At 42.1% G+C, this 8887-nt stretch overlaps 1 non-coding gene across 1 annotated transcript; it reads right to left on the bottom strand.

The window, feature by feature from the left end:
* Window positions 1–237: 237 nt before the first annotated feature.
* trnal-aag (transfer RNA leucine (anticodon AAG)) lies at window positions 238–319 on the bottom strand. The gene has a single exon. It is a non-coding gene; the product is annotated as a tRNA-Leu (tRNA).
* Window positions 320–8887: the final 8568 nt, after the last annotated feature.

The raw sequence follows: 8887 nt of genomic DNA, 5'->3' as shown, positions 1-8887 counted from the left end.
AGTAAAGAATTAAAATTATTTAATTCACAATGAAGCCTCTGTCATAAAACAACTGACCACCTCACCATGACTTCACCCTGATCACCAGGAGGTAACCTGGTAGTCAGAGCAGCAATGCTCAGGTCTGTGGACTCAGAGGAGGGTTCTTCTTTTGGTCACAGGTTTGAAGACCTCAGTGGAAGAGAGAGGAGAGGCAGTCAGAGACCTGCCACACCTCTCCAGTGACCTGGGACATGATGGCAGTGGTGGGATTTGAACCCACGCCTCTTCAGAGACTGGAACCTTAATCCAGCGCCTTAGACCGCTCGGCCACACTACCTCACTGAGCTAGTCAGTGAGTTGGTCTGCTAAAGGCATGTTGAAGAGGAAGTAACAATGATATCAAACGTATTCTGAAGGGGGACCCCTTTCCTCCACGGTCACAGGAAGTGACGACAGCGCTGCTAGAAGCAGGAAAGAAATGGTAAAAGGACTCAGTTTGTACAGAGCCTTTCTACCTCAGCAGCACTCAAGGAGCTGAACAATGTCCTCTCATTCACACACACTCACACACTGATGCTGAAGGCTGCCATGCAAGGAGCCAACCTACTCATCAGAAGTATTTAGGGGTTCAGTCTCTTACTCAAGGACACTTTGACATGGTCACTGGAGAAAGTGAGGATCAAACCAGCCACCCTTTGGTTGCCAGACGGCCACGCTACTCCTGAGTCATGTGACCTGGATAAGATGGTGAACTACAGCTGATCGCCATGCTAGCAAACCCCCTTTTGTTTGGTTTGGTTGTTGTTTAGTGACTGTGGATGAATACACAGGAGAAGTTGAGCATAAATTTGTGTTCCCTGTTCACTTGAATGTATGCAGGAGTGTGAGGTGGAAATAATACTTGGAGGAGAATGAGAGTTCAGTCTCAGCGCTATGACCTGTGCTGACACTAAAACATGTCAGCCCACAGAACAAAGATGGCAGTCCTCTGGGAAAGCAGGTACACCACACATACATGAAGAAACCCTACAGGAAACAAATATGTTGCCAGAGACTTTTACTCTGTTTTTGTTGTTTACCCAAGTACAGGATTGGAGGGAGACTGATGGTCGCTGTTTGGGTTTTTGGAAAACAAGGAGGCTGTGGGTTCAAGCTGGATTCTCAGAGACTATTTCCCCAACCTCTACATTGGCATCTCCACTGTCATCCAGTCACGTGACTGAAGTCATCCAGTCACGTGACTGAAGTCATCCAGTCACGTGACTGAAGTCATCCAGTCACGTGACTGAAGTCATCCAGTCATGTCAGTGATGTCACTTGGCAGGACTGTCATTGCCGTCTCATTCCAGAAAAGAATCCAGACTCCACCTGTGGCTCCAGGATAACTGATGGACCTCTGGTTGGAGGCTGGACGATGATGTTTGGACTGGAAGGAAAACTCCTTGTCCAAATTCCATTGTGTTCAAGTTTAAAGTCCCACAATAAGAAGTAGCTGAATCTGACAGGTGGAGGTTTGGAACTACAAGATGGTGATGTTTCCTTGACTTGATGCTCTGACTGTCAGGGTAGATGACAGCTTCTTCTGCTGCTGCATCTGAGTGGCTATGATTGGAGCTTTTACCCTCCAAGGTTGTTTGGTTCCAGGGGACATTTTAAAATTCCAGTCCCCAACCTTGGCTGTTCTGAAACTCTTCTCCTGAATCACTCCTGAGCTGCAGCAAGAACAAATACCAGTGCCAACCAGATCAACTTCATGGCTGCTAACAGCCTCAGACACTTGACTTCCATCAATCTGGAGCCAAGAAGGCCCTCACCTGTGGTTCTCCTCCAGGAGGGTCCAGGTTCTGCCATTGTGGCTCCTGGTGCCACTGCCAGAGAGCCTCAGCTGCACACTGCAACATTTCAACAGGAGATTGACATTCCTTCAAATGTCCTGACATCTGATTCCAATGGTTCTGTTCCATATTTATATTTTAAAATAAATCACACAATGAAAGCTGCCTCAGCTGCTTTAAGAGAGAGAACAAGCTAAGAGATCTGAAACCAGTAAAATATGCTTTTCTGTGTGCAAACTAGTGAGGGGCACGGAAGGATGTTTACCACCAATACAGAACCCAGACTTTAGTCATGTGATGAGATGGCGACTCTGATTATGAAGTTAATGGACAAAATGTGAATTGAAAGAAAACACATTCCTTCAGTAGACTTTGATCCAACATTGAAGTTAGATTTTGGTGGCTGCTCCATGTTGGAGGAAACCAGGCGATGTTGGACCGTCACAGGGAAGCTCCTTTGCCTCCTCTGCTGCCAGTTCAACCACTCACTCCCATCAGTGGAGAGCAGCTTCAACTGGGTTTGGAATTTACCACTGTGGATGCATAGGAATGTGGAGAAAATGTCCTTTGTCAGAAGTGGGATTCGAACCCACGCCTCCAGGAGAGGCTGCAACCTGAACGCAGCGCCTTAGACCGCTCGGCCATCCTGACAGAAACTGAGAGTTGCAGACTGAATTAATTCACTGACAAAGTAGAATTTTTTAAATTGTTAACATTAAACACACAGTCTGAGTTCATGGCAGGAAGAAATGATTTTCATTTTTCTAAAGGACAAGAAATGAACCAGAACATTAGAACCACATTGCATCTCTTGATCAGTTTGTTACATGGGACACCTTCCAGACAGGAAGGTCCCACCAAGACTTGAACTGGGATCACTGGATCCAGAGTTCTCACCCTTCCATCATGGAACCAAACACAAGGAGGAGGTTCCTCTAAATACCACTTGACATCACCTGCAATCAACCTGTTGATATTTGGAGGTTCATCTTGCTCTTGTTCCAGACTACATTGGCAAAAGGATCATGAACCACAAGGAAATCAAGGAACTCCAGATATATTCAGGACTTTCTAACTCCATCGTATGACCTGGGAGCAAAGACTGGCCAGGCCTTCCTTAATTTATCAGTTAATTACTGCTTCAACAAACATGCCACTTAATTAAGTTACCAGAATTTCTCTCATTGAAAAACCCACCAGCCTGATTTCTTGACATGACATGAAAAATTCTCCAAGAACCCACAGTTGGGTGGAAAGATACCAGGTTAACCAGGAGGAGTCCTGCTCCTGAACCATGGATGGAACAAAGTCCACTGGAAAACTCAGCAGTTCCTGAGTGCCAGATCCATCCGGGAGCTTGGGTCTCCCCTTGACTGTGGTGATCCATGAGATCAAGGAGGACAGAGGAAAGAAGGATCCTGTTGGAGATCTCCTCCCTTCTTCCTCCACTTCACTACTACTTGGATGTCAGGAATATGAGGTACTTTACTCAAATGAGGTATTAGGAGTTTCCTGTTTGACAAGAAGGAAGTCAGAGGTTCACACCTCACTTGTTGGTGGTGCCCTCAACCTGCTGAGAGCATCACTTAGTTCTCTACAGAGAAACATGGCAGCTCTGCTGAAGGCTGCAGGAAACCTGCTGGAACAGAGACTTGGACTCAGGTCACTGGATTCAAAGTCCAGGGTGCCAACAGGTCCACCAGGGCATCTGTGCTTTACTTACCGTGTAAAAAAGGACCACAGTGGTCGTCTGGTTTTAATTTAACAAACAAATACGGTTGAAAACTTTGAGACAGAGACACAGGGCTCTTATTTGAAGGGCCATGGGATGGGAAATATCCCTGACCTCTGAGATCAGAGCGCTCACTTTGATCTCAGGGTCCTGACTTTGGGGGTCCTTCCTTTGGTCTTCAAATACTTGTGTTTTTATTGGCAGAACTTTCAACTTGCATGCAAAAAGAGAATCACAGTCGATGGAAACCCAGCAGACAGTGTTTATTTCTAATAAATCAGACAATCGCACAAATGAGAATGAAAGGAAAAAAACAATAAAATGTTTTAAAATCCTTCTCCACTCTAAAGCTTTTTAAAGTTCATTTGAAGGTTCAAAGGTGGAGGTGAGGAGGTCACCCTGATCCTCCCTGTCGTCACTGCCAGGATTCTTTCTTCTGGTGCTGTGGTTCTTCTGATGAAGGGGGCGGGATGTTTGCTGTCTCAGGCTCCACCAAATGTCCTCTTTAGGACGCCACAATGTGGCCTCTTCACTGCTCCATCTTCCCTGCATCGGAGACACCAGGGTTCCTCCTGGTGCCGACCCCATCGTCCTTCTACCCAATGGTGCGGCCATGGATCCTCAGAGGAGGCTGGGATCCTTCTTCTCATCAGAGCCACAGTTTTTCCTGGAGGGCACAACAGGAGCTTTGTTGTAATGTTTTGCTCTGTGTTTCCTGCTCAGAGCGTCAGGATCTGTGATGCCATCTTGTGGTAGGGGGTCATCATCTTGTTGTGTGGTAGTGGATTCATTGATCTGCTGTTTCAACACATTCAAGTTCATTATCCTACAAGTCAAAGTACATTTGGTGTGGAGTTTTAGTTTCTGGCCTCAATCATAACGTGTGCCTTTCTTCTTCATGAACATTTCTCAGCTTTGTAAGTTTATTAGAGTTTTTCTTCCTCACTTTTCTATTCCATTGTTGAAGATTCTACTGCAGGTTGGAGTTCCCTGTTGACTGAAGCAGAAACAGGAACAACAAGCTGGAGGCTGTCAGAGCTCCAAGTTGGGCCGCTGATATTAAAGTAGGAGATGAACACATCCAGGTTAGCATCCCTCTCAGAAGCTGCTACTTTAGCTCTTCAGGATACAGCAGCCTAGCATAGCTTCATCTGGCCAGTTAGTGGCCCACTTTGATGTCTGGGATATCAGGTTCAAGGTTCTTCACAGCTCTGAATGAAGGCTTTCTAAAGTGTTAACCAGTACTCCAGTTGTAAAAAACAATCAGGGGGGATGGTAGATTTTGATGTTTAGGAACAGATCATTTGTGCTGATGACAGCGCATCAGGTGAGAGACCAACAGTGTACCCTTACTCCTCTCAAACAACATGCATGCTATGGATATTACCTGTCTGCTACTCCTGTCATTGATCTTGACCAAGCCCCCAGGGTGACACTGCTACCACTGCTCCTACATAGTTAGAGTCAAATGCAGAGGACATTTTCCCACCGGGTGCAAGTGCAACTTCATACTCATGCTACCTATAAATCTGGGAATTCATCTATATTTTGAAACAAAACATTCTCAAGTCAAGTCCATTTTAATGAAAGTGCAGGAGCAAAAGAATGAAACAAATGTACTGTGGCAGGATAGCGCTACACTCCCCACCATGAGGGGCAGTGTGGCAGACGATAGTGAGTGGTCACCTAGCAGTAGACCTGGTCCGACCCTTCTCCATCCTTTCCACTTCCTCTCCCTCCTTTACAGAGCTGACAGCCGTGCGTGGTGGCGTCTCGCTGGTCAGCAGATCGGTTACAAACAAAGGAACCGCAAAACCTCAAAATAATGCTACAGTGATGTCGGAAGAATTGCTAATGAACTCAAAATGATGCTAACAGTAATGGAGGAAGAGTTGCTAATAACCTCAAAATAATGCTACAATGATGTTGTAAAAATTGCTAATGATCTCAAAATGATGCGACAGTGATGTCGGAAGAATTCCTAATGATCTCAAAATGATGCGAAAGTGATGTCATAAGAATTGCTAATGAACTCAAAATTATGCTAACAGTAATGTAGTGATAGTTGCTAATAAACTCAAAGTGATGCTGACAGTCGTGTAGTAAGAGTTGCTACTAACCACAAAATAATGTTACAGTGATGTCGGAAGAATTGCTAATGAACTCAAAATGATGCTAACAGTAATGTAGTGATAGTTGCTAATAAACTCAAAGTGATGCTGACAGTCGTGTAGCAAGAGTTGCTACGAACCACAAAATAATGTGACAGTGATGTCGGAAGAATTGCTAATGATCTCAAAATGATGTGAGAGTGATGTCGTAAGAATTACGAATGAACACAAAATGATGCTAAAAGTAATGTAGTGATAGTTGCTAATAAACTCAGTGAGGCTTACAGTAATGTAGTAAGAGTTTCGAACAACCTCAAAGTGATGCTGACATTCGTGTTGTAAGAGTTGCTACTAACCTCAAAATAATGCTACAGTGATGTCGGAAGAATTGCTAATGATCTCAAAATGATGCTACAGTGATGTCATAAGAATTGCTAATGAACTCAAAATGATGCTAACAGTAATGGAGTGAATGTTTCGAATAACCTCAAAGTGATGCTGACAGTCATGTACTAAGAGTTGCTACGAACCTCAAAATATTGCGACAGTGATGGAGTATGAATTGCTAATGAACTCAAGATGATGCTAACAGTAATGGAGTGAAACTTTCAAATAACCTCAAAGTGATGCTGACAGTCATGTAGTAAGAGTTGCTAAAAAACCTCAAAATAATGCGACAGTAATGTAGTCAAAGTTGCTACGAACCTTAAAATATTGCGACAGTGATGTCGGAAGAATTGCTAATGAACTCAAAATGATGCTAACAGTAATTTAGTGATAGTTGCTAATCAACTCAGTGATGCTTACAGTAATGTAGTAAGTGTTTCGAACAACCTCAAAGTGATGCTGACAGTCATTTAGTAAGAGTTGCTAATGAACTCAATTTAATGCTACAGTGATGTCGTGAGAATTGCTCAACAACTCAAAATGATGCTAACAGTTATGTAGTGATAGTTGCTAAAAAACTCAAAGTGATGCTGACAGTAATGTAGTAAGAGTTACTACGAACCTTAAAATAATGCAACAATAATGTAGTAAGAGTTGCTACGAACCTCAAAATATTGCGACAGTGATGTCGGAAGAATTGCTAATGAACTCAAAATGATGCAACAGTGTTGTAGGAAGAATTGGTAATGAACTCAAAATGATGCTAATAGTAATGTAGTGATAGTTGCTAATCAAGTCAGTGATGCTTATAGTAATGTAGTAAGTGTTTCGAACAACCTCAAAGTGATGCTGACAGTCATGTACAAAGAGTTGCTACGAACCTCAAAAAAATGCGACAGTAATGTAGTAAAAGTTGCTACGAACCTCAAAATATTGCGACAGTGATGTCGGAAGAATTGCTAATGAACTCAAGATGATGCTAACAGTAATGGAGTGAAACTTTCGAATAACCTCAAAGTGATGCTGACAGTCATGTAGTAATTGTTGCTACGAACCTCAAAATAATGCGACAGTAATGTAGTAAAAGTTGCTACGAACCTCAAAATATTGCGACAGTGATGTCGGAAGAATTGCTAATGAACTCAAAATGATGCTAACAGTAATGTAGTGATAGTTGCTAAGAAACTCAGTGATGCTTTCAGTAATGTAGTAAGAGTTTCGAACAACCTCAAAGTGATGCTGACAGTCATTTAGTAAGAGTTGCTAATGAACTCAATTTTATGCTACAGTGATGTCGTGAGAATTGCTCAACAACTCAAAATGATGCTAACAGTTATGTAGTGATAGTTGCTAAAAAACTCAAAGTGATGCTGACAGTAATGTAGTAAGAGTTACTACGAACCTTAAAATAATGCAACAATAATGTAGTAAGAGTTGCTACGAACCTCAAAATATTGCGACAGTGATGTCGGAAGAATTGCTAATGAACTCAAAATGATGCAACAGTGTTGTAGGAAGAATTGGTAATGAACTCAAAATGATGCTAATAGTAATGTAGTGATCGTTGCTAATCAAGTCAGTGATGCTTATAGTAATGTAGTAAGTGTTTCGAACAACCTCAAAGTGATGCTGACAGTCATGTAGTAAGAGTTGCTACGAACCTCAAAATAATGCGACAGTGATGTCAGAAGAATTGCTAAAGATCTCAAAATGATGCGACAGTGATGTTAGAAGAATTGCTAATGATCTCAAAATGATGCTTACAGTAATGGAGTGAACGTTTCAAATAACCTCAAAGTGATGCTGACAGTCATGTAGTAAGAGTTGCTAATGAACTCAATTTAATGCTACAGTGATGTCGTGAGAATTGCTCAACAACTCAAAATGATGCTAACAGTAATGGAGTGAAAGTTTCGAATAACCTCAAAGTGATGCTGACAGTCATGTAGTAAGTGTTGCTACGAACCTCAAAATAATGCGACAGTAATGTAGTAAAAGTTGCTACGAACCTCAAAATATTGCGACAGTGATGTCGGAAGAATTGCTAATGAACTCAAGATGATGCTTACAGTAATGTAGTGATAGTTGCTAATAAACCCAAAATTATGCTAAAAGTAATGTAGTGATAGTTGCTAATCAACTCAGTGATGCTTACAGTCATGTAGTAAGTGTTTCGAATAACCTCAAAGTGACGCTGACAATCATGTAGTAAGAGTTGCTTCTAACCTCAAAATGATGCTAAAAGTAATGTAGTGATAGTTGCTAATGAACTCAAAGTGATGCTGACAATAATGTAGTAAGAGTTGCTACGGACCTCAAAATAATGCGACAGTAATGTAGTAAAAGTTGCTACGAACCTCAAAATATTGCGACAGTGATGTCGGAAGAATTGCTAATGAACTCAAGATGATGCTAACAGTAATGGAGTGAAACTTTCGAATAACCTCAAAGTGATGCTGACAGTCATGTACTAAGAGTTGCTACGGACCTCAAAATAATGCGACAGTAATGTAGTAAAAGTTGCTACGAACCTCAAAATATTGCGACAGCGATGTCGGAAGAATTGCTAATGAACTCAAAATGATGCTAACAGTAATGGAGTGAAACTTTCGAATAACCTCAAAGTGATGCTGACAGTCATGTAGTAAGAGTTGCGACGAACCTCAAAAGATTGCGACAGTAATGTAGTAAAAGTTGCTACGAACCTCAAAATATTTCGACAGTCATGTCGGAAGAATTGCTAATGAACTCAAAATGATGCTAACAGTAATGTAGTGATAGTTGCTAATAAACTCAGTGATGCTTAAAGTAATGGAGTAAGTGTTTCAAACAACCTCAAA

This window comes from Aulostomus chinensis, chromosome 1 (genome assembly GCF_037954235.1).
Source record: "Aulostomus chinensis isolate RoL2024-O1b breed Wild chromosome 1, RoL_Achi_v1.0, whole genome shotgun sequence".
NCBI lineage: Eukaryota > Metazoa > Chordata > Actinopteri > Syngnathiformes > Aulostomidae > Aulostomus > Aulostomus chinensis.
This window is presented reverse-complemented; position numbering and strand designations above follow the sequence as displayed.